This window comes from Onychomys torridus, chromosome 18 (assembly GCF_903995425.1).
Source record: "Onychomys torridus chromosome 18, mOncTor1.1, whole genome shotgun sequence".
Classification (NCBI taxonomy): Eukaryota; Metazoa; Chordata; class Mammalia; order Rodentia; family Cricetidae; genus Onychomys; species Onychomys torridus.
The window spans coordinates 42,864,142-42,890,861 of record NC_050460.1 but is presented as its reverse complement, the minus strand read 5'-3'; the positions used below and the strand labels follow the sequence as shown (position 1 = coordinate 42,890,861).

Here is a 26,720-nt window from a genome sequence, read left to right as displayed (position 1 = left end):
CAGGATCCCCAGTTTTTAACATCAGAGGCCGTCTGAGTTGCAGAGCCGAAGGGGCACATGATGGGAGCCCAGAGGTGGCCAGCAGCACCCAAGAACCGGAGGAACCTTTCAGCGACTCCGGGAGCAGAAAGGGGGCGCTTAAAGCTAACAGTTGGCGCGGGCTCACCTAGGCTGTGCGCCTCCCTGCTTTCTGCAAGCGTGGCAGCCCCAGGCCTTTGCTGGGAGCAGGCGGCAGGCTGTGGTTGTGTCCCAGCCCTTTACGAGATTGCAGGTCCCCATGCCCGGCTCGGGCACGCACCCAAGGTCCGCTTCTGTAGGCTCCCTCCTGCCCCTTGGGGGATTCCACGGGCTGCCATAGCAGCCGGTGCCATGGCATCCGCAGAGGACAGTTCGGCGGGAACAGGCACCTTCCCATCTAGGCGCTCTGCTGGGGTCGGGGCAGCTGCCCGGCGTGCGGCGGGGATAGGGATCCGGGGAGCGAGGTGCCGCGCGCGGACGCGGGCGGGCGGGCGGAGCTCGGGCGCGGCCAGGGGAGCGCGGCGCGTCAGGAGGCGGGGACTGGCGCGGGGCCGCGCGGGGCGGAGGAGCGAGGGAAAGTTGATCGCGGACTTGAGCGGCGGCTGCGGCTCCCAGCAAGACACGATGCGCGGCCCGGGAACGCGTCCCACGGCTGCCGGGCGCTGAGCTGCGTAAGAAGGAGCGGGTCCGGGGGATGGAGCACGCTGGCACCGTGTCCCTGGCGGTGCGGGGCGAGCCTCTTCCGAGCTCGCTGCGCGTCTGAAGTTGCAGCCAGCGAGCCGCTAGCGGGGATAGGGCGGCCCGAGTGGATCCCGGAGCCGCCTTCGCGCCGGCAGCGAGACGCGGCAGTGGCCAGGACTGGAGCAGGTGGCCCTTGGGGGCCGAGCCGGTGGCGAGCAGATCCCGAGGCGCGGCGCAACGCCGCTCCACCTGCGCACACGGTACCGGGAGCCTCGCGCCTCCCTTCCCTCCCCGATCCCTTCGCCTTCCCCCAAGCCGATAGCCCGCTGCGTGCCACCAAAGTTAGTGTTGTGAGGCCGCGACGCAGCAGGCAGAGCCACTTGTTCCCCGGGTTTCGCAGCGGGCGTCCGGGTCTTCCCTCTGTCCCGTGCCCGGTTCCAGCCCCGCGGCTGGACGCGCGGCAACTTTGATTCCCGGGAACTCCATTTCCCTGCTTGCTGGCCTTGGCAAGCCGCGCGCCACCCGAAACCCCGTTCCTGGGATCGCAACGTTCGCGGGCTTCGCTCTCCACGCATCCGAGAGGGTCTGGGTCTAGATAGGGTGAGAGAAGGTGTTGGGAACCATCCTGTCCCCTCTGACTTAAGGGTCCCTATTTGGAGTAGGGAGGTGGGGTGTGGCACCTCCACCTTAGGGTGGGCAGCGGCCCTGGAGGAACCTGAAGTCACGTAGACCTCTTCCCTGCTCACCTCCCCAAGCCCACAGGAGACCCCAGGGGATTTCTGCCACCTTCCCAGTACTGGTGGCTCCAGGCAGAAGCGTCCCCAGCAGCGCTGGGAGCCGCGTGCTGCTCGTGCTTCGCTTCCGTGGCCCTGGGGCTGGTTGGCCTTGGCCAATGTACTATTTGTCCTCAGAGCTGGCCCCAGGAGCACTGCCCCCATTGTCCCCACAGGTCAGGCCGGCTATCCTGCAGATCCCGCGCATTCTAGGGTGGTGGCCGGCCGCCCGCCCTGCACTTATTTCTTCTTGCCCAGAACTAGCACGGAGAGCCACTGCCTCGGAGAGGCAAGCGGAGATCTGGTGCCCTTGGCCACTGCGACCCCGGCCCCAGCCCTGGCGTGGTCACACGTTGATAGAAATTAGCCTTGCAGGAGTAGTAACACGTCCACACACTCCGGAAAGCGGACACGCCCATTCTGCACACTTGGCCATCTCATCCAGAACAGACCTTGACCCTATCCGCTCACCCAGCCCCTTAGCAAGTGCCCGCCACCCCAATCTGGATTTTAAAATAACCTGGAGGGGCATGAGGATAATTTGTGGGCCTGCACGAGCCAGATCCTTGCCCTGAGAAGAACCATGCTGTGAGTGGGGGTGGGCTTGCGGAGTATGGTTGGGGCCAGGTGCGAGGTGGTGATGAGTCAGCCCACTGTGGCAGGAGCTGTTGGAAGGAACGCTTGGCTCCTGGTGCAGGGGTAGGCGCAATGCGGCCAGCACCTCCGGGGGTGGTAGGACCAGATGTCACTCTGCCAAGGAGGGGTGGGCAAGGGGCACCTTGGCCGCAGGAATAGCAGAGGCCCACCTGGCAGAGAGAGCACCTGGTGGTCTGCAAAGGCACTACCAAGTCCCTGGTGTGAACGTGTTACCCAGGTGCTGGCTGGAGGCAAGCATTAAGGGTGGTGGTCAGGAATTGGTATTCTGGCTTTGGCTGCTCCCCCCCCCCCCCAGCCACGTCTGTGACGGGGACGGTTCTGTCAGTTGGGCCCCTCACAGCTGCTCAATAAATGGTTGTAGACAATTGGGATATCTCTCAGCCTCCCTTCCCCACCAGCCACCTTACCTGTCACCCCCCATGTGTGCTTCATTTTTTTCCAGTTCGGCATTATAAAGGCCACTTTGCTCAAGTGTAGATTCAAAATGCTTCACCTGGGAGGTGAAGGCCTAGGAGAACCTCTGCCCAAGTGAGGCCTCTGGGCCAACATCTGCATCAGGAGAGCCTGTTAGAACTGCAGCTTCTTTAGACCCCACCCCAATCTCCCCAGACCAGGCTCTGGGTTCTCTAAGATCCTTGAGTGGTTGGCATGCTGTTAAGTTTGTGCTGGGGTGCACAGAACCTTCCAGGACTGGAATGTGGGTGGAGCCCTGCCCTGGATACCTGTGTTTGGGTTGGGCAGCCCCTGGGGCTGTACCTGAGGATGCCATAAGAGTGCCTGTGTTTGGGGGGCTTTGAACAGACATAGTAGAGGGCAGTCTGGCTTCCTATGCAGCACAGTACATTGCTATATGTTTGCTGGCACCGGGAGGAGGTGGGCAGATTTTTAGAACCTGGATGCATAGTCTCCACCTCCAAGATACCTAGGGTGGGTGGATGCTGTCCTTAAGCAGAAGGAACTGAGCAACTGTCTCCAATCTCAACTGACCCACTAAATGCTTCTCAGTGAGTAGCCACAGAGAAGGGGCTGCGTAAGAGCCCATCGTGGGAAGTGTACAGAGGAGAGGATGTAGACCTGGCTTTTTCTCCGCTAGGCTTCTTCTACTGTCCTAGGGAGGGTCCCCGAGCACCAAGCTGCAAGGCTGGTGGTGGACATGGTAGCATGGTGTTCCCAGCTCCTGTCCTCAAAGCTGGCTGAAGCTGGGGTCAAAGGCCCAGAAGGGCTAATGGTGTCACACGTAAAAAGTTGTCATATACACCTCAGTCCCTGTCTTTGCTATACTGCTCTCTGCCTGGCGGAGTACAGCTCTGTCATTGCGTAGGTTGGCTTGAGGTCACCAACCGGCACAGTCCTAGGCCTTATAGAGCAGGGCAATAAGGTCTGCTGGCGAGTCCTCATCCATCTCAAATTCCAGAGTGTCTGGCCTAATGGTCTCCCAGTGTTCTTGAGCTCTCATGTTGAAGAGATTCAGTACTCTCGTGTGTAAAGGTGGTTTTTAAAAATGAACTCAATTGCCTTGGAACTTGTTTATTTATTATTCAATTATGGATGTTTTTAAGCATTCATTTTTTTAAAAAAAATCTGGAATCTGGCTCCTCTTGGCACTGGATTAGCCCTATTTATCCATTAGTTGATGAACAAGGTCAAGGTGGACTCCACAGGATGGGAACATTTTGCTGCCAGTGGAAGAAGCCATGCTTCTGTAGGTCTTGCAGGTGATTCCGACTCTGCAGGTGCCTCCTACTCCAGAAGCCTTCCTGACTTTGGGTGGAACTATGAGTGGGAGGTAGGCTTCCTTTCCAGGCCATCTCCCTCTCCCTTTCTCCCTCTCTCCCTCTCTTCCTCCATCCCCCCTCTCATGCTGCCTTTCCTTGGAGCTTCCCACTGGTCTGCATCGCTCTGGCCTCTGGCTATGTGATTTCCTCACAAGAGCCCAGGCTCCCTCTATAACACCCTCCCCCAGGGCTGCTGCTCGGGTGGTGAGTGGCCAGTGGTGTGATGTGTGTCCACTGGGCACTGGCTAAACTGATCATCCTTCAGCCTTCTCACAGTTTAGCCGTTGCTGGGCCTATAACTGGTTTTGACTGTTCCTGTTAGCTCCTTTTGGGATAGGTGGCTAATGGTGCCCATCTGCTGGCTCTGGGTGCATGCTCTTCAAGCTGAGATCTCCAGCTCACACACTCCAAGGATCTAGGATGGAGATAGGAGCAGTGTGGTGAGCAGGCACTATGTTACAAATGCCTGCCATCCCAGTTCTTGCGGGGCCAAGGCAGGGAGATTGCAGGTTTGAGGCCCGAGTGGGCTGCATGCATAGAAAGTTCCTATTTCAAACAAACAAACAAACAAACAAGGCTGGTGGGATGGTTCTGAGGATAAAGGTGCTTGCTGACAAGCCTGTTGGAACCCACAAGGTGGAAGGAGAGAACCACACATAAAAGTTGTTGCATGCATGCACAAATATGACTACACACACACACACACACACACACACACACACACACACACGAACTCTCACACTAAATAAGTAAATGTAAAAACATTGAAAAATACACTTAAAAATAAGAAAAGCAAAGACAAATATGCAATAATAGGGAGAGGTGGGGACTGAAGAGCACAGGGCCCATTAAAGAAGAGCACAGGGCCCATTAAACAGCTAGCTGAGGATATATAACTCAGTTGGTAGAGTGCTTGCCCAGCTTGCATGGGGCCCTGGATTTGATCACAGCACTCAGTAAGGCATGGTGGTACACACCTGTCATCCCAGCACTCAGGAGGTGAAGGCAGGAGGATCAGGAGTTCAAGGTCATCCTCAATTGCATAGGAGTTTGAGGTCAGCTGGGCTACAGGATACTCTGTCTCAAAAGAAAAAGAGAAAAGAACCACCAGGCAAAAGGCAGCTGTATAATGGCGTCAAAACAGCAGCTCCCCTGGGAGCATCTTGACTGGGACACAAAAGGTGCACCTAAGGAGCTGGAAGAAACTTGATTTCTAGAATTTGATCTGAAAGTCTGCAGCAGCGGTGAATTTTATATATATATATATATATATTTGCTACCAAAAAAAAAAGCCAATTCAGAAAACACAATATGGACCATCTTCATTTGGATTTGCTATGGAAGTAGCCTTATGGAGTCCCATAGGGCAGAAAATGCATACTACCCCCTCTGGTTCCCACCCTCTACTTCCCCCGCCCCCTACTCCCAGCATCAGTGAGAGGCTGGCATATTTAAGAAGTAGCCACAAGGAGCTGCCTTCTAGGTTTTCACTATGGAACCTGATCTGGCTCAGCCCTGTGGAGTGGAGCAACCATGGCTGCTCCTCCTGTGGTCCCCACAGATGGGCCTCAGGTCTTTGCTGCTGGCTCTGTCTTGTTCAGCACAAGGCATGTGGCCTTGGGCTGTGTTGTGCAGTTCAAGTCTGGCATTCGTATTTGTACGTATTCTGAACCCTGCTCAAGTGTGTGCTGGGATGGTGAGGATAATGCACAGCCTGCATGAGTTTTAGGGGCTAAGCTGAAACAATGCTGTACCCCTGAGTTCTAAAGGCCCTGGCATGGCACTTAACGTTGCTCAGGCCTTGATTTTCTTATCTGTACATTGGGAATAATTTCCACCTGCCTGTAGACTTCCTCTGAGCATCAATAAGGTGCAAACTATGAGAAGTCTGGCCTCTGATGTACATGGAAAGAATAGTTTCTTCCCTTTGATATGATTTGATTGTGGGTGAGACACATTGTCATAAGAGCTGAGATGGCCCTTGACTTTCAGAGCTGGATGACCTGAGAAGCTCATGAATTGAGTTGTGCCTGAAAATGCATTTGTGTGTGTGTGTGTGTGTGTGTGTGTGTGTGTGTGTGTGTGTGTGTGTGTGATCATAGTTTCTCACTTGGACTTCCACTTCTAAAGTTAGATCCTATAGTTTCAAATTAAAGTCTAGACTTCGTTGCTCTGATTAGAACTAGTAACATTGTATCGTGTGTGTAGCTGAGGATGATGAGCAGGAGGTGAGAGTTGAAGATCGCATTGTATCTTTGTGTGTAGCTAAGGATGATGGGTAGGAGGTGAGAAGTTGGAGGTCACATTCTGTCTGTGTGTGTAGCTGAGGACAGTGGGAAGAAGCTGAGAATTGCAGGTAACATTGTATCTGTGTGTGTAGCTGAGGATGATGGGTAGGAGCCGAGAGTTGCCATGACCGGAATCCCTAGACAGGCTGCTCTGAAACTATGTATCCCAGGCTGACCTTGAACATCTTAATCCTTCTGCCTCCACCTTTTTACTGCTGAAGTTATAGGGGGTATGCTGCTATACCTTGCTTCATTGAACTGTTCTTTCACCACAGAATCTCTGCTTGGCGGTCTATCCACAATAGCAATAGCAGCTTTCACAGGAGGGTCTGTGCACCTTTGCAAACCCAGATAGAGGTCCAACGCCTTCAGGCTTCCTCCTGCCCCTCCTAGCCTCCCCTGTACCCTTCTTGAGGTCCCAAACCTGTAACTTCATCCTAGGTCTGCAGCTCCTATTTGATGGGAGTGAGCTTGCAGCTCCCAGCTCCCCACCATACCTACTACCTCCTGGCCACGTTTGCCTTTGTAGCCTGGACTGAAGAGCTGAAGCATTCTAGGTACCAGCTAGTCCTCCCATTTTATAGATGGGAAGACTGAGGCCTGAGGTCAAGCAATAGCATTTATATGAAGCTGAACTTGGCCGGTTTCTATCACCCTAGTGGGCCTCAGGGGGCCTGGGCCCTGCATCATAGCCTCCCCAGAGCTTCTCATCGTCTTGGGAGACTGGGGGCATCAGCCTTGTACTCACATCCTGCTAGTACTCCCCCCCCCCCCCCCCCGCTCCTTGGGTACACTGTTAACTATGTTACCTTCCTCCTTAAAGGCCATCTTCCGTTTGGAGAGGACCTGAGATGCCATTTGTGACAAGGGCCTGCCTTCCACTTGATTGTCTGTTTCTGAAAGAACGCTGTAATTTGGGAAAGCTAGAGAGAGAGGGAGATAGAGGAAGGCGGGAGAGGGAAGAGAGGAAACAAAGAGGGCAGCTGGGATACTGCCTGGGTCCGCCCGTGTCACATCTTCATGGACGTGGGCTTTGTCTTGCCTCTCAGTGTGGGACCCTGTCCTTCCCTGGGGACAGTCCAAGTCCAAGTTTGGCTAATCTACCTTTTTCCGTCCTTCACCCTCATAGAGAGAGGTGGTACCCATCCTGCCCCAGGCTTGCCTAGGTCTTCATCTTGAGCCCCCAGGATGCCCTGACTCTGGGAAGTGGTACCTCCCCTCTTTACTGTGGCCAGAAGAGTTCTGAGACCACATCCAGAGAGTCAGTAGTGTAAGACTCTGAGGCCCCTTTGCTTTTCTGTGGGATATATGGCCTGTATCTTGGTGACAGATACACTGTGGGTATCATCTAGAAAGCCAGGGGGAACTTCCTCTGGTGGTTCCCACACTCATGGTTGGGAGGTATCCATTCAGCCCTCCACCTTCGAGCATGTACCAGCTCTAATTTTTGAGGCCTCCAACTGAAAACCTACAGTACCCCTACCTGACAGAAAAATAGCATCGGCCACCAGTACCACTACCTACTGTCTATTAACCACTTTGACAAAGTTTAAAAGAGGGGTTAGGGATGTGCCTCAGTGGGCAGAGTGCAGGGATTTTGTTTTGCTTTGTTTTTGTTTTGTTTTGCTGTTGGTGATGGTTTTTCAAGACAGAGTTTCTCTGTGTAATAGCCCTGGCTGTCCTGGAACTAGCTTTGTAGCCCAGACTGGCCTTGAATTCACAGAGACCTGCCTGGCTCTGCTTCCCAAGTGCTGGGATCAAAGGCATGCAGTTTTATCCTCAATGCCACGTAAGCTAGGCACAGGGGCTCACACATGCAATCTCAGCACTTAGGAAGATCTGCAGTTCAAGAACATCTTTCGCTATATAGTACACTCCAGGCTAGTCTGAGACACCTAAGAGCCTGTCTCAAAAAAGAAAGAAAGAAACAAAGAGAGAAAGGTAGTGAGTTTTATGTCTACATGGTCCCCAGATGTTACCGTTTCCACAAATAATCACCGTGTCAAATTTGTGCTACTCTCTTTTCACGGAAAGTTTGTGGATGACATTGACAGCACATCTCAATGTAGAACCCTGAATGCTGCCTTTCCAGTGGCACGCTGTCCCTGCAGCTCATGAGCAAGCCAGCAGACAGCACTCCTCCATGCCTCTGCCTTGGTTCCTGCCTCCAGGTTCCTGCCCTGACTTCCCTTCAGGATAAACTACAAGCTGTAAGATGGCATAAACTCTTCCCTCCCCAAGTTGCTTTTGGTCATGGTGTTCATCACAGCTGTAGAAAGCAAGCTAAGAAGGAGTTTCCAAGCAGGATATTAGGAGGCCTGGGAAGCTGAGAGGTATCATGGAGCATTGGGCGGCAGGGGGTGGGGTGGGGGGGGGGGGGGGGGGGGGGGATGGTGGTGGTGTGTGTCTGTCCTCTTGGGCAGAGGTCTAGTATGTCATGGCTTGGGTGTTGAAGTGTCTTGGGGACACTTACCAGATCAGAAGGCCCTCCCTCCTTCTCTGCTGGACTTGGGGCTGGAGTAGGTCTTGGGGTTGGAGGAGGTCTTGAGGTTCTAGAGAAGTCATTATGGGTAGATGCATGGGGCCAGGTAGATGGCAACTCACCCTGTATGTGGCTTCTCTTGTGCTCAGCACTGGGCTACAGGTTAACCTTCAGGTGCACACAGGATTCAGGATGCTGGGCAGGTGTGGGGCGTACTCTATGAGCTCACCATGCCAACAGGGGGCACTGCTGTTGCTGTCTGCCTTGGTTGCTAAGCAGCTGGCAGAGCATCTCTTAGGCTGCTGGGACCCCATTCTTCCAAAGAATAAATATAAAAAAAGCTTAAAAATAATAAAACCTTCCATTTGCAAGTGTTACCAAATAGTTAAAAGTATTTTAAAACACCAGGAGGTCATTTATTCATTTGGCTGACATTTAATGAGCCCAGGCTCAGAACCATGTGCAGTTTCAGGCCCCGGTGCCTCAGTGGCCCCTGTTCCAGGGGAGTATTATCATATGCCTATGAGTGGCCAGTTTGTGACCTGTGACACGGACTCGTAGGGTGTCAGAGCTGGTGGTAATGAGAAGAAACATTTATTAGGCACTAACTATGTGCCTGGCACCTTACAATAACCAGAGGAGAGATGGGATGCACAGAGAGGTTGTGCACTTGGTCCAAAGTCACACAGCTAGCAGGTACAGAGGCAGACTTCTGCCAAGGCTCTGGAACTCCTTAGCCTATTACCACTACTGAGGGCAGAGCCTATAGTCCCAGGCCACGTAGGTGGAAGCAGATCAAAACAGATAAAAGACCCATCCTGGGGCCACAGAGAGGTTGTAACAGGACTAGGGCTGGTGTCTGGTCCACCCCCTTTCCTGTCATCAAGATGAGATGAGACATTTAAATGTCTCCAAATATCTGCGGGGAATTTAAGAGAGCCAGGGAGGGAGAGTAGCCCTCAGACAGCCCCAGGGGTGAGCCAGGTGGCCATCTCAGCATCTCAGAAGCAACAGGCAGGATCCCTTCCTCCTGGCACCTCAGAGCTGTCTGTAAGTCTGTCTGGAGCTGTGGTTGTTCCTCACTCCACCCTGGCCCCTGCTGTGGGCCGGGCTGGCTCATGGCTCCCTCGGTACTCAGGGTTATCCTGGTTTGTCTGCAGCTGTCCTCAGGCTGGAGGCTTTGGCTCTTGGCCCAAGTAGGTGTACAGTAGAAGCTGGGTGGGTGGCATGGTGGCGTGGTGGCATGGACACATGCACAGTGACTATGAGCCTCTGAAGTACACAGGATGTCGAAGAAAGTCCCTCCACTCCCCCACAGCAGTCTCCCAGCTTACATGCAGAGACATCAGTGACAGGCCTGCTCCTGACCCAAAACTTAATCCTTAGGACCCTCATTGCTCATCTGTTACTAGAAAGAAAACAAAACAAAACAAAACAAAAAAACCCAAACCAAACCCTAAAACTTGCAAGTGGTTTTATCTTGATCTGGGGACCAAGACTCTCACGAGAGACACAAAAGTGCTTGGCAGAAGCAATGGTAACTTGTGCCATCCCTGCGAGGTCAATCTGTCTGTCATTTTTATTGAGTACCACCAATTCAGTGATGGGAGCAACGTGAAGCCATTTGTCAGCATGACCCCCTCCCCACCAGAAGAACAGTGTCTCCCCAATGGCTCCATGCTCCATTTTGACATCCATCTTTTCATGAGGCATATACATCAGCAAATATTTATTAAACGCCACTTGTTTGCAGGAAACCATATGCTTACTTAAAATAAGAACGGGCCAGACATGCTGGTTTACACCCGTAATTCCAGCACAGGATTGCAAATTCAGGGCCAGCTAGGGTTATAGGAAAGAGCCTGTTTCAAAAACATCATCATCATCATCAACAACAACAACAAAACAACAGAATTTACAGAAATAGACACACTATGGTCTTGACCTTGGTACTTACTTGGAATCCTGTATTTGGGACAGTTGTCTCTCCCTCCTCTTTCCCTCCCTCCCCCTTCCTCTCTCTCTGTATGGGTGGCATAGCTCTTTTTGGAGGCTTTAACCTCCTGTGGCTAACTCAGCTAAAAGTCCTCTCTTTTGCCCTTCTTCTCTGACCCCAGAGCTCCCACCTCACCTGAAGTGTCCTGGGAGCTGTTACAGGAAAGGAAGGGCAGGGTGTGAGGTGTGAAGGTGGGGTGCTACAAGCTACAGCAGCATGGCTGACCTGCCAAGCCAGGTCTGCATTGCCTGAGGGCCATTGGAAACTGAAGCCTGGCCGGAAGAAGGGAGCCCATGAATAATACAGCGGGAGGGAGGCTGTTAACTAGGTGACCTGGTTGCACCTGCATGCTTCACAGCTTCTTTGGGGGCCACCATGCAAGGGCAGGGTGTTGGAGGCTAGGCTGGGATATTGGGGAAGGCAGGGCAAACACCCCCATTCCAAGTGTGTTAACCACGCAGGAGCCCTCTTCTCTGGCATTGGCCCTGGAGCCCTCGTCACCTGGGCTTGTCTGTGTACATGGGTCTGCCTCCCTGTGTGCTTTGGCCCAGGCTTTCTCCTGCTGAAATGGCCTGGGTGGGGGGCAGAGGGCTCCCAGTGAATGCCCAGGGTGAGACCAGGTTCTCTGGAATCCACTGTTGCCTATGTTCTCAGTCCTTTCAGTAGCAGAGGCCTGAACCCGGGGAAGCTCTGATACCCTCATCCCCACGTTTGGCAAGAGACATCTCCCTGCACCTCCATAGCATCTTAGCCTGCATCACTAGGCTTAGGACCTAGCCCCGCTGACCCGGGCCTACCTTATGGCCTCTCATCTTGGAACTATGCCTTTAAGGGGTAGTATAGCTCCAATGGCCTGCTTGGGAGAGACAGCCCGCTGCCTGGCTCGGGTGGGCATGAGCAGGCGCTCTGTACCCAGCTTCATCTGTGTGCCCGTTTAAACAAGGGGAAGCCAGACTCCCAAGTGCAATTCTTGCTCACCCATGTGAATGACTGGGTCCACTAAGTTCACTAAGTGCTCCGTCCTTCTGTTTTCTGGTCTGAAAAATAGAAATGCCAGTGACCCAATTCAGGGAATTCTTGGGAGGATAAAATTATGTATATCATGTAAAATGCTAGAAAGAGTGTCTACACATGGAAAGCACTGAACATGTGCTATTTTTATTATTGTGATACTGGACTCTGAGATGGCACAGGCATGCTGCCTGGGGCTGCTGAGTTACCTTTACCCTTTGGAAAGGCTCTAAGCTGGGTTGGATAGATGGCTCAGTGGTTAAGAGCACTGACTGGTCTTCCGGAGGACCTAGGTTCAATTCCTAGCACCCACCAGGCAGCTCACAACTGTCTGTAACTCCAGTTCCAAGGGACCTGATACCCATGGCAAAATACCAGTGCACATCTATTTATTAAAAGAAAAGAAAGGAAAGGCTTCTAGGCCAGGCACTTGGGAGGCAGAGGCAGGACAGCCAGAGCTTTTACAGAGAAACCCTGTTTCCAAAAACAAAAACAAAAGAAAGGCTCTGTAGGGTGGAGAGAGGCTTGTCCTGGAGAGGGAGGCCCCTTCCTTTGTCCAAACTGAGGAAAGCTCCATGATTCCCTTGGTGAAGGGCCAGAAAGGAGACAGGACATGTCTGTGATTAGAGTATTGATGTTGGTGCCAAGTGAACCAGGGCCTTTTCTGGGTTTTAAAATGATGTGTAACATACAGCAAAGTGTGAGAATCACACATGTGCAGCCTGAGCTCCACAAAGCAGTCACTTCTCCCTCTTCAGCACCACAGAGACCCGAAAAACCGACCACTAGAGGCCATCTCCCCACCTTTCCTCCTAGACACGCACTTCTGAGGCCACATTCATTTTGATTAAGTTTTTACGGTACTGGATTTGAAACCAGGACCTCACTCATGGCAAGCTCTCCCGCGTAGCTACTGTCCGACTTACCTTGAAACTTAGCTAAATGGAATCGTGAACTACCCTGGCTTTGATGTTCTTACACACTGCACTTGCTGGTGAGGTTCTTCTTGTATGCGTCATCTGACCTCCATTTCTCTGTAGTATGACAGCGGTATAGTTTAACCATTCTAGTGTGGATGGCCAACGATTTGAAATTGAGCTGTCCACAAAAAGGATTGTTGTGAGTGTGTGTGTGTGTGTGTGTGTGTGTGTGTGTGTGTGTGTGTAATTCTCTTAGTCTGTCACTTTCCTTGAGCCAACACAAACCCCTGGCTCTGTTCTGACAGCTTTCTAGACACTGACTTGATACCTTGATGTGTGATTCTTTCATATTTATTTCTCTTTAAGACTATTCTTTATTTTTGGCTCTGTGCATTTCCATATAACTATTAGAATCAGCTTTTGAACATTCCACAAAAGCCCTGCTGAGATTTTGATTGCAACCGCATTGAGGAAAATCGACATCTTTGCAATATTGAGTTTTCCAATCCATTAACAAGATGCACCTCACCGTTTATCCATGTCTTAATACATTTCTTTCAGGAATGCATTTAAGAGTCTGCAGCACCTCTTACTTCCTGTTATGCAATTTATTTCTATGTATTTTATGTTTTTAAGTACTGTTGTAAGTGATATTTTCTCACATCCAGTCACCTATTTGTCATAAAAGGATGAATGATTAAAAAAAATTGGCCCATATCTTACAAATGTTGCTAAATTTCTTTATTAGTTCTGACAGTTTAGCTACAGAATTTTAAAATAATTTAGGGCACATGCCCAGGTTTTCTGTAGAAATAAGATTTTTATATCATGCTTTTGGAAACTTTTTTCTTATCTTATTGCGATGGCAGATGCTTCCAGCTTTAGACTGAACGGGCGTAGGAAGGAGACTGTCTTATTTCACTTCACTTCTAGCTCCAAGGACAAAGCTTTTGCTGTTTGCTCTTGTGGTATTTGCTGTAGCTTTCTTGTTGATACCATTTATTAAATTAAGAACATTTTCTCCTAATTCCCTCTCCTTAGTTATGGTAAAATGCATATAACATAAAATTTGCCACTTAGCTCCCAGAGAGATGACTCGTTAGTTAAGAACCCTTGCTGCTCTTGCAGAGAACCCAGGTTCCGTTCCCAGCATTAGTCAGGAGGTCACACTTGTCTGTGACTCCAGCTCCAAGGGATCTGACACCCTCTGCTGGCCTCCTTGGACACTGCACTTATGTGCTTATACCCTGGTGCAAACACACACGTGCACACATACTTACAAATAAAATCTTAAAAATATTGTCACTTAAATTGTGTTTAAGCTTACAGCTCAGTGGTGGTGAGTACATTCATAGACTTGTGCAGCCATTACCCCACATCATCTTCAAAACTATCTCATTGTCCTAAACAGAAACTCCTTGCCCACTACAGAGTAAACTCCCCATTCCTTCTCTCTTCTACTCCTGCTAATATCTACCTTATATTTATTTGGCTTATTCAGGGTATCTTAGATATTTGGCTTCCTTCCTTGGTTTTCTAAGTTCATATCACAATTCCTTCTTATGACTGAATAATTCTCTGGTGTGTATACACCATGTCTTGTTTCCTGTTCATGCACAGCTGGATGTTTAGGTCTCCAACCTCTGAAGATGCTGCTGTGAACATTGGTGTGTGCATATTATTTGGGTTCCAACTCCCAGTATCTATGTAAACAGTGGAATTATAAATACCATGGCAATATTGTTGAGCTTTGACATCTCCTGTTTCCTGTTCATGCACAGCTGAATGTTTAGGTCTCCAACCTCTGGAGATGCTGCTGAGAACATTGGTGTGTGCATATTATTTGGGTCCCAACTCTCGGTATACATGTAAAGAGTGGAATTACAAATACTATGGCAATACTGCTGAGCTTTGTCCTGTCCTGACATCTGTTTTCGACAGCAGCTGTGCCCTTTTGTATCTCCCCCAGCAATGCTCCTCAGTGATCTCACCGACACGTACTCTTCATTTTCTGATATAGTCGCGTAGCTTTGATTGGCCACCCCTCACCCCCCCCCCAGGTGTGGGCCATGTGGGGCATCCCTTCATGGGAACTGGGTATTTGTACTTCCAGTCCAGTTTTGAATTGAGCCATTTGTTGTGTTTGAGTTAGAGAATCTTTCTGTATTCTGGATCTTCATCTGTCATCAGATAGAGGAGTTACAAACGCTTCCCTCTGTGGAGGGTCTCCTTTGATGCACAGAGATGATTGTTCTATGAAGTCTAAACATCTTTCTTGCTGTATCATTGTCTGGACTTTGGTGTCATAGAAGTCACTGCTTGTATCCAACGTCGTGGGGAGTCTCCATATGTTCTTCTAGGAAGTTTAGAGATTTGGTCCTTGAGATGGCTATTCTTGGCTGGCAACTCGACTATATCTGGAATTAACCAAAACACAAATAGCTGGGCACAACCTGCGAGGGTTTTTTTTTTTTTTCCTTAATTAAATTGTTTGAAGTGGGAAAACCCACTTTCAATCCAGATCTTTTGGGGTGGGAAGATTCACCTTTCATCTGGGCCACACCTTCTGGTGACAACCTACATAAAGGACATGGAAGAAGGAAGCTCTTGCTCTTTGCCTGCCTGCCCTTGTTAGCAAGTCTATTCCTTTCACTGGCATCAGAGACTACTTCTTTGGGGTTCTGGCAGGTACTGAAGACCAGCTGAGACATCCAGCCTTGTGGAATGAACAACTACTGGGTTCTTGAAACTTCCATTGGTAGACAGCCATTGTCGGACCTGTTGGACTGTAGCCTGTAAGTCAGTCTGTCTGTCTATCTATCTATCTATCTATCTATCTATCTATCTATCTATCTATCTATCTATCAACCTATCTATCTATCATTCTGTTCCTCTAGAGAACCCTGACTAATTTGGGTTCATTTTTGCACACAAGGTAAGGTAGGAGTCAGCTTGGCTCTTCTGCATGTGATCAGTTTTCCCAGCTCCGTCTGCCCTTCCCCCATTGCACTGTCTTGGTACCGTTCATAAAACCAACTGACTGTGTGATGGTTTATTTCTGGACTACATTCTATTCCATCGGTCAGTGTGTCTTCCCTTCTGTCAGCAGCACATGTTTTGATTACTGTAGCTTTGTAGTCAGGTTTCACATAGAAAAGGATGAGACCTCCAAGCCATGTTCTCTTTTTCAGGATGGTTTTAACTATTTAGGAGATGCTTTGAGATTTTTGCATAAAGTGTTATGATGGATTTTCTAATTTCTGTGAATAACACCCCTGGGATTTTTCTTTGCAACAGGGTCTTTCTATGTAGCCAAGGCTGATCTTGTGATCCTCCTGCCTCAGCCTCTGGTGCATGGGGATTACAGGCATGGACTACCGTACTCAGTCCCCACTGGGATTTTAGAGGCATTGCATTCAATCTGTGGATTGTTTTAGGTGGTATTGGCAGTATCCTGACAGCACTGAGCTCTTGGCCATGAATGTGGGATAGCTTTATATTGATTAATCATCTACCTCTGCCTCCCAAGTGCTGGGATTAAAGACGTGTGCCGCCATGCCTGGGTTGTATAGAATTCTTTCCAGTGAATTATTGTGTCTATTGACACATTACTATTAAAATTTCTTCTTCCTTCTGACAGTGTGGAGAATTATAATGTTGGATTTTCAGAAGTTAGCCTATCTTTCATTCCTGGAATAAATGCAGACATACATACATACACACATACATACATACAAACACACAGAGACACACAGAGACACACAAACACACCACACACACACACACACACACACACTTTTCTTTTCACCATCTCTCTCTCCCACTGACCAGCTCCAACAGTTTTGGTTGACCGTGCCCTGCATGACTACACAATTTGCTGCGTTGGGTTTGATTTAATTTCCAGATGTGCCCCTGGACTTTCCTTCCTTGTGCTTCGATTTTCTGTATCAGCTCCCAGTATCAGGTTCCCGGTTTATGATCTGCCAGGAATTGTTCCCGCCTCTTCCTGTTTTCCCGGGGACTCTGGGAAGGTTTGTGTGCTGCATCCTCCTTACCAGTTGGGTGGCTCACAGTGGGGGCAGGGGGGCCATCGGTGTGGGCTTCCGCTTCCTTCCTGCTGGGAAGACTATAAGCTGTAGTTCCAATTCTTAGTGTCATAGCACTGTTTGTGCTTCAGTGTTTTGTGTGTCCATTCTAGTATCTTGTGAGGACTTCATCATTTACTACTTTTCAAGTCAGTTGACAGCAAAGATGCCTCATGGTCCTCCCATTTCACTTTATTTATTCAGTGTGTGTGTGTGTGTGTGTGTGTGTGTGTGTGTGTGTGTGTGTGTGTCTGTCTGTCTGTGCATGTCACTGTGTGGCTGCAGAGATCAGAGGGCCAGCTTCTTTCCTTCCCCCGTGGGTCCGGAAAATCAGTTCGTGTTCCTTGTTTATGCGTCATCACATTTATTTATTATTTATTTTATGTGTGTGGGTGTTTTGTGTGAATATGTCTGTGCACGGTGTGCATGCCTGGTGCCTGCAGAGGCCAGAGGAGAGGGAGGTTGGATCTCCTGGAACTTCTTACAGAATGTTGTGAGCCTCTATGTGGATACTGGGGCTCGAACCCAAGACCTCTCTCCAACCCACCGGGTCATTATATTTAAGGTAGATATTCTGTAAATAGAATGTAGTTGTTTTGAAGTCCAGTCTGTCTTTGTCTTTTGAGTATTTGTTCCACTTACATTTAAGAAATTTGCAGGACACACACACACACACACACACACACACACACACACACACACACTTACTTACCAGGTATTCTCAGCTATCTTAATAGTTTTTATTTCTGTCTTTTTGGTTTACCTTCCTCTTTGCTTTTACTTTCTTTCTTTCTATTTCTTTTTATGTATGTGTGGGCACTCAGATGCTGTGACTCATGTGTCGAGGACAACTTGCAAGAGTCACTTCTCTCCTTCCACCGTGAATGTCCCAGAAATCACAGTCAGGGTGTCAGGCTCCTTGGCAAAGCACCTTTACTGCTGAGCCGTCTTATTGGCTCCTTATTCCCATTTTTATTACATCATTATTTTCCTTCCGGTTTTGAAACATTCTTGGGTTATTTTCGATTTTCAGTTTTCCCTCTACTAGTTTATTCCTTACACATTTTCTTCTTTGCTTTCTTTGGGGGGGTCTCCCCCCCTCCCCCCCCCCCTCCCCTCCCCCCTCCCCCCTCCTCCCCCTCCCCCTCCCCCTCCCCTCCTCCTCCTCCTCCTCCTCCTCCTCCTCCTCCTCCTCCTTCTTCTTCTTCTTCTCTCTCTCTCTCTCTCTCTCTCTCTCTCTCTCTCTCTCTCTGAGACTGGGTTTCTCTATGTAGTCCTGGCTGTCCTGGAACTCACTCTGTAAACCAGGCTGGCCTCGAACTCACAGAGATCCGCCCGCCTCTGCCTCCAGAGTGCTGGGATTAAAGGTGTGCGACACCACTCCAGGCTCTTTATTGTTGTTGTCTGTTTGCTTTGTTTTGTGTTTTGAGACAGGGTTTCTCTGTGTAGCCCTGGCTGTTCTAGAACTCTCTCTGTAGACCAGGATGTCCTTGAACTCAGAGATCTACCTGCCTCAGCCTCCTGAGTGCTGGGATTAAAGGCAAGTGCCAACACTGCCTGGCTACCACACCCAGCTCTTAATTATTTTTATTAATTTATTTTTATTTATTATTTTGAAAATTGGCATTCATAGTCACAGGTTTCAGGGGTCATTTTCATGGATACTTTGTTTTTATTGCTCTTTCTTCCTCTCCCCTGCACTAAGACTCTTCTGCCTTCTTGCCTCATACGTTGTTACTCTCCCCTCCCATAAGCCCCCTCCCCCCTCTCAGTCCTCTGTCTAGTTTTGTGAGCTGTACACACTCCCACACATGTATACACATAGAAAAATTAAAACCCAGGATCCACACACGAGCGAGAACAAACAGCGTTTATCTTCCCGAGGCTGGGTCTCTTCACTTCATATGATCATTTCTAATTCAGTCCGTTTTTTCTGGAAATGCCGTGATCTTGTTTTCTTTATGACTGATAAAATTTTATGTGTACGTGTGCATGTATTACATCTTCTTTAATCCCTCTGTGTGTTGATGGACAGCTGGGCTGGCTTCATTTTCTTGCTGTTGTGCATGGTGGATAAACATGGGTGTGCAGGTATCGCTAAGGTGAGAATCAGGCTCCATCCAGCAGGGTGTACCCAGCAGAGGCATAGACTTAAGTTGTGAATATAGTTTACATCACAGAAAATATTATTATTATTGTTCAGTCTGATGTTCTTTACTCTTTATCATGCTTCTTGTTACATTGTTTTGGTTTTTGAGACAAAGTCTCACCTACATTTCATGTTTCCTTCTCCATTTTTTCATTTAAAAGATTTATTAGATTGTGTGGTGTGTGTATGTGTGTGTGTGTGTGTGTGTGTGTGTGTGTGTGTAGCGAGCAGGTACCCACAGAGGCTAGAAGTGAGTGGAGTGTTGGGTCCTTGGAAACTATACAGGCTTTTGTGAGTAGGTACTGATCTAGGTACTGGAACCTGAACTCAGGTCCTCTGATACAGCAGTAAGCAGTCTTGACCTCGGAGCCATTTTGCCGACCCCTCATGTTTTCTTTGGAATAAAATTTCCATTTTCAGAAGCCCTCCCTTTTCCCTGCTGATTTGCTGCTCATACCATGACACCTTGATTTTAAGTTATTATATTATTCATTTTTGGATTTTTTTTTTTTGAGAGAGGGTCTCATTATGTAACCATGGCTGGCGTGGAGCTCTCTCTGCATGTGAGGCTGGCCTTGAACTCCCTGAGATCCACCTGCCTCTGCCTCTCGAGCGTTGGGATTCAAGGCCTGCGCCACTATGCCTGGCTCTTATTTTTGGAATTCATCATGTTGTTTTTTAATTCTTTGTTAAGCCTATCTATCTTTTTTGGTCACTTATTATTATTATTATTATTATTATTATTATTATTATTATTATTATTTATTTTTGCACATATACTATCACAATACTTATTAAGCTGATATTTTGAACTCTAGTTCCTGCACCTTCTTATCTCCTGTTTTCCTTTGGCCTGAATGTAATGGGGCTGATAACTGTGTGACTGGGAAGTCCTTCTGTGTGACAGTATGGAGCATCAGGGGGCTGTGTATCCTCTCAGAGAGGACTCACAGTATCACCTGGCAGACCGTAGGCTTGCCGGTCATCTTACTCTTCTAGCCAAGGCCTGACTGACTCAAGATCCAGCTCTTCGGTGCTGGATCTATACCCCACAAACAACATTCCAGAGTCATCCAGTGGGGAGCCTGGAGTCTTAGCTGTAGCCATTTTTCCTTGCTGTTCCTGTACTCCAGTTTCCATCTCTTCGGTAAGGAGAGTCGACTGGAACGGCACTCTGCAACCCAGCTGCTTTCTGCTTGTGCCCCAGCTTCTCCTGCCAGTGGCTTAGGAAGGGGCAGACATCTCAAAGGGAAAGCTGACATGGGGGTCGAGTCCTTTCTTCTTGTCGCCTCCTGTCCCTCAGGGCCCTGGATCATTACCTGTGGCTGCCTTGTTAGGCCCAAGCTCAGATTAATCCCCCAGGATCAGGAGGTGGCCACGACTGTGCCGGTTCCTCCATTCTCAGTCTTTGCAAGGCCCCCAGTGGAGAAGAGGCTCTTGGGACAGGCTTTCCTGGAGCCCGCCCCACCTTCCCTGCATCTCCAGCATCTCACTGCCCCAATAGCACACCAGACCCTCGAGATTGTTCAGAAATCTCTGTTTTCTATTCTCATGTAGATCATCAGTCTGCTGGGGTTTGCACCCCCAGCCTGTTTACTGCTGGACTAACCCCGTGTGCATGACCTCTCCTCTCCTGGTCTTGGACTCCTGATCTGTGAATGGGTACAGCCAGAATTACATCTTCCTTGTTGTGTAATTGTGAGAACTAACAATAATAATAATAATGCTGAGTATGTACCCAAGAAAGGACAGTTGCCACCACTGTTATCATCCCCACCTTGCCTACCATCATCCTTGTCACCACCATCATCACCATCTCCATCACTACCACCATCACATCATCATCCTCCTCCTCCTCCCCACCACCATCCTCCCCACCACCACCCTCCCCACCACCATCCTCCCCACCACCATCCTCCCCACCACCATCCTCCCCACCACCATCCTCCCCACCACCATCCTCCCCACCACCATCCTCCCCACCACCATCCTCCCCACCACCATCCTCCCCACCACCATCCTCCCCACCACCATCCTCCCCACCACCATCCTCCCCACCACCATCCTCCCCACCACCATCCTCCCCACCACCATCCTCCCCACCACCATCCTCCCCACCAACATCCTCCCCACCAACATCCTCCCCACCAACATCCTCCCCACCAACATCCTCCCCACCAACATCCTCCCCACCACCATCCTCCCCACCACCATCCTCCCCACCACCATCCTCCCCACCACCATCCTCCCACCACCATCCTCCCCACCACCATCCTCACCACCACCATCCTCACCACCACCATCCTCACCACCACCATCCTCACCACCACCATCCTCACCACCACCATCCTCACCACCACTATCACCATGGTCCCTTGACCCACCTCCAAGTCCTGCAGCTTAGGCATCTCTGATTTCCTCTCACACATCTCTGTGGATGTACTTTACGGTTCAGTGTGAGTGACAGTTTGCATCACTTCCGCACACGTGAGCTCGAGTCATTAAGTTTCATCTCACTTACTTTGAAGTCCAAAGTGGAGACCTTGGACTTTCTTAATTCAGACATATGAATACCTCTTTAAGGGACAGTGAACTTAGAAGAGACCACTATGAAAGGACCAACCAGAATGGTTGTGTCTGAAATATCTGAAGTGCCACCAAGGGTGAAAGTCACGCCCACCAACAGGGCTGAAGGAATAGGTAGGTAGTCCTGACATTGGCTGAGCCTCAGCCCAGCTTGTGACTGGGACCCTGGGAGAGTTTGTTGAGTGAATGAATGAATGAATGGCTTGCTCCAAGAGGTGGGAGTTAATGTTGTGACTGTAGAGACCAGACGTCCAAAAGGGGACAGAAGCATCTAGGAGGCAGAGTGGGACCCATTAGGAGAGGAGATTTGTCATTTGGGGAGGGGGTCTCTTTTGTGAGATCAAATGGCATATTTTGTTTACTGTGTGTGCTGCATGCCCCTCTTATGTGGATTGTGCACATACATGTGGAGTCTAGGCATCAGTGTTGGATATCTCCCTCAATTACTGTGTGATGTGTGATGTGTGTGTGTGTGTGTGTGTGTGTGTGTGTGTGTGTGTGATATGCGCAAGTACATGAGTGTGCTGCATATGCATAGCACTCCTGGAGGTCTTGGGAAGTCATTAGTGTTCACATCTATCACCTTCCCCTTATTCCTTTGGGCAGTGTCTCTCTCTGAACCTGGAACTTCTGTTTTACAAGTAGGCTACCAGCCAGCCTGTGCCAGCAATCCCACCTAGTGCTGGGGTTACAGGTGTATTGAGACTATGCCTTCTTGTCACATGGGTGCTGGGATCCAAACTCAGGTCCTCATGTTACATAAGAAGTTCTCCTGCCCACTAAGACATCTCTCAGCCCCTCTCCACCTTGTATTTTGAGACAGGGTCTCTCCCTGTGTTTGGTTAGGCTAGCTGGCCAGTGAGCTCTGGGATCTGCCATAGATCCAGCTTTTACCATAGATCCTGGGATTTGAACTTGGCTGCTGATCCTTGTGTGGGAGTCACTTTACCAACTGAGCAATCTCCTGAACCCTTAAATTTACTTTGTGAATAGTGAGTGGGGCACATGTAAAACTCAAACGTCCCCAAAAAGAATCTAGAGAGACATCAAACTCTGGCTCCTCAAGTCCTCTCCACTAGCAGGAATGCTACACACACACACACACACACACACACACACACACACACAAAAAAAAAAAAAAATGATAATACTAATGATGTAATGATGACAATGATGATGGTGACAATGAGGTTTATCTATGACAACTAATGACTGTAGTGATGATGATGATGGTGACCACAGTGATGATGATGATGATGGTGACCACAGTGATGATGATGATGATGATGAGGGCAACCACAGTGATGATGATGATGATGATGATGGCGACCACAGTGATGATGATGATGGCAATGATGACCACATGATGATGATGATGATGGCGACCACAGTGATGATGATGATGATGGTGACCACAGTGATGATGATGATGATGGTGATGGCAACCACAGTGATGATGATGATGATGATGATGATGGCAACCACAGTGATGATGATGATGATGATGATGATGATGGCAACCACAGTGATGATGATGATGATGATGGCGACCACAGTGATGATGATGATGGCAATGATGACCACAATGATGATGGTGATGCTGATATGCTGGCAACAGTGATGATGGTGAATGCCGACAGTGATGTTGACGACAATGACATGTGTCAATAATGATCTCGAGAGTGAAGATGTGACAAGGACGGTGTAGATGATAACGACAATGGTTGTGGTGTTGGTGACAAGGGTACTACTTCTAGTGTTCAGTGTGAGCCTCCTCACGTGAGGCTGTGTGCAGGACAAGACATACACTGCCTCATTCGGTCCCCAACCACCACCCTCAGCCTAGAGGCAAGGGAAACTGAGGCACTGGACAATCCACTGGTCCACTCAGGCTCACACCCAGTGGTAAATAGGCCGTGTTCCTTGTGGGTTTGGCTGCCTATCTCCACCTCTTGATCTTTTGTTCCCTGTAGTTCTTGGTACCGTCTCCTTCCAGAAGTTTCCTCAGGGCATTAGTAATGTACTTAAAGAACACCAGGCTAGCCGGGGTGTTGTTGAGCCCCCTGTCCTAGGAGACATTCCAAGAGATCGCCAAGGCTCTCCACAAAGAGCTCTGTCTCCTTCTGTGGCCTCCCCACCTGTGGCCATCTTTCCTTCTCTCTGTGGGTCCCTATCCACTCCTGCTGACCCCCAGACAAGAGCCCTTTTAGCATCTGATGAGAAAAAGGAAGCCTGCCCACCCTCCTTCCTCACAGGGGCAGTGGTGGGCACAGAGTGGGCAGCGGACACAATGTAGCTACGTGACAGGTCTGTCCAGCCGGGAAGGCTCCTATGGTGTCCCTCCCTGCCTGATCCCTTGTCCTGCTGCCCCTTTACCTTCATCTCTCCCTGCCCACCCCCCCACCCTCCAGCTCAGCCCAAGGAGCAGCACCCTTATGCCTGGGGAGGTGGGTGGGGGCACGTGGGAAAAAGCCAAGTAAAATTCCTCACTGGGAACAAATCTCATTTTCCAGAAAGTCTTGACAAAATGAGGCATTAAATTACAATATTTTGGAGAGCGTCGTAATTCTATTGCAGACAGCCCTTCATCATGGCATCTGAAAGCTGAGAAAATACAAAACTCATTAGATTAAAATAAACCACCTACTGCTCTGGAGAAAAGCTTATTTATCAATATCAATTTACTTATGATTACTCTGGCCTGCAATTTGTTATTTTTAAGAATTATGATTTGTGTATTGCTCATACACATGTGAAATTTTTTTTTTTAAATTGAGTATTTAAAAAAAAAGATATCGTCCTTAGCAAAGGTTAGAGAGTGGTTTCAGGGTGGCAGGGAGAAGGTGATAAATGTAGAGAGACAGGAGGCAGAATACGGTGAGGCATGTGTGAGGAGCTGCGTGTTGCCGATGTGACCCCCTCATGGACCTTCAACCATAACTTGTATACCTCTAGGGACAGGAAGCTCACCATCTACTCAGGAACACACTCCATCCTCTCCATAGCTAGGATAATTAGGATGCTTTTCCTCTTAATGAAAGGTTGCTTTTAAAGTCTGACTATCTTCACAAAACTCCTAGTGTTCTCTGCCTACATTGGCTGACCCTCAGGCTCAAATTCACCTCAGCAGGGCTCAGTCTATGCATCTGTGAAATGGGCATGCCATCTTTGTACCCTGCTGTCTCCTGGGGGTACTTTTTAAAAAAGTATCAGCATGAGAAGTACTCATGTTATACGTGTGCCCTCCTTTTGTGTTACATTCTTCTTGCCATGAAATACACATAACATAAAGTTGACCATTTTGGTCATTTTAAGTGCACAGTTCTGTGGCACTGAATGCCACTGGACAGTATCATGATCATCTACCATCTGGAACTTTTCGTCATGTGAAACTGAAACTGTGCCCTAATCCTCCCTCCCCAGCACCTGGCACCATCCTTAAACTGCCTATGAACTTGACAGGCCCAAGTAGCTCATATGAGAGGGATCAAATGTCAAATGTCCTGTTGGGATTACCTCATTCCCCTTAGTCTAATGTTTTGAATTTCCCCCTGAGTCAGTGTGAGCCAGATTTTCCTTCCCTTTGGATTAAAAGAAAATTATTGTGTGTATGTGTGGATCACGCATGTATGTGTGCATGATATATGTATCTTTTGTGAGCGTACCACAGCACATGTGTGTGGAGGGTAGAGGACAGCTTTGTGGAGTCTATTCCTTCCTTCTACCTTTATGTGGGCTCTGGGGGTGGAACTCAGGTCGCCAGGCTTGTGTGGGGAGGTCCATTTCCTGCTGAGCCACCTGGTTGGTTCCATTTCCCGGCCTTTAAAGGTGAAGATTCTCTCACTGTACGCCTGTGCTGCATTTTCCTTCTTTATTCGGTTACGAGCAGTGGGTATTTGATGGGTCCAACTTTTGGCCATTGAGATGATGCTGTTTTGAAGATGGGTGTACAAATATCTATCCAAGTTTGAGACCAAGAGTCTGACCAGCCACAGTGGTGACTAAGGGGAGAACTGAGCCTGGTGAGTCAAAGGCAGGGATGTGCTGATCCAAGGGAAGGAGCAATGTGGTTCTGACTGGGTGTGTGGAAGCTATTCACTTACTGACTGCATGGTTGGAGACAGATTTTCTCAGGTAAGAAAGGCAAAGACAGGAGCCCCAGAAAAGAAATGAGATTGTTGTGTCTTCGAATGGGGGCCCCCATGGGCTGATGGCTCACGGTGCTTGCAGGGCATTGAGAGTCTGCTGGCACAATGGCTCTGGGGTGTTCACTGATTCCTGTGCTGGGATAGATGCCTGTAATAATGTGGGAAGGATGAGGGAGGGATGCTGAGAACCCCCTTCCAGGAGGATCCACGATGGTACCAGGTGGTACCAGGGCTGTGCCTGGAGATCGGGGCTGGCCACACACGGTGAGGTCAGTGGTGTTCTAAGGAGAAGAGAAGCCTAGCCAAGGACACAGGTGACAGACATGGGAGATGTCAGCAAGGTGCCAGGTCTGGCCAGCCTTGATGCAGCCTGCTAACCTTGGCTGAAGCGGGGGAGAGGAGGAAGCTGAACTTGACTCTGTTCTTGCCCTTGTACCTTGATGGTGATGAACCTCAGGTCTCTTTCTAGAATAGGCTGAAAGAGCAATAGCCTCATGGTATCCTGACTAGGAGAGTGTATCTCGGGGTTACGGTCCTTAGAGCAGTAGTTCTCAACCTATGGGTCTCAACACCTTTGGGGGGTCAAACGACCCTTTCACAGGGGTTGCACACCAGATAGTGGATATTTACATCAGGATATTTGCATCAGGATCTATAATAGTAGCAAAATTATAGTTATGAAGTAGCAACAAATAATTTTATGGTTGGGGGTCACTACAACATGAGGACCTGTATTAAAGGACCCGCAACACTAGGAAGGTTGAGAACCTCTGCCTTCAAGTGTCTCTGACAGCGGCTGCCTGATGATGCAGCTCCTAAGTCCCACCGCCTAATTGTGTGTGTGGCTTTGGGAGTGAGGATCTACTACGGCTTTCTTCGTCAATGTGAAATGTTAAAAACAATCTATGGGGCTGTCATCAGAACACTGGGTCAGTCACATTGCCCTCTGTGCTGGCTAGTTTGATGTCAACTTGACACAAGCTAGAGTCACCAGAAAGACGGAAATCTCAACTGAGAAAAGCCCTCCATAAAATCCAGCAGTAAGGCATTTTCTTAATTAGTGACTCATGGGGGAGGGCCCAGCCCATTGTGGGCAGTACTATCCCAGGGCTGGCCGTCTCTTGGATTCTATAAGAGAGTGGGCTGAGCAA

At 49.2% G+C, this 26,720-nt stretch overlaps 1 protein-coding gene across 1 annotated transcript in view; it reads left to right on the top strand.

Moving 5' to 3' along the window:
• Nucleotides 1–702: 702 nt before the first annotated feature.
• Nucleotides 703–26,720, top strand: part of Cdh23 (cadherin related 23) — a 380,451-nt gene continuing 354,433 nt past the window's right edge. Inside the window, exon 1 of the mRNA XM_036167012.1 lies at nucleotides 703–959. The gene's annotated coding sequence lies outside the window, so the exon portion shown is untranslated. The remainder of the gene's footprint in view (nucleotides 960–26,720) is intronic.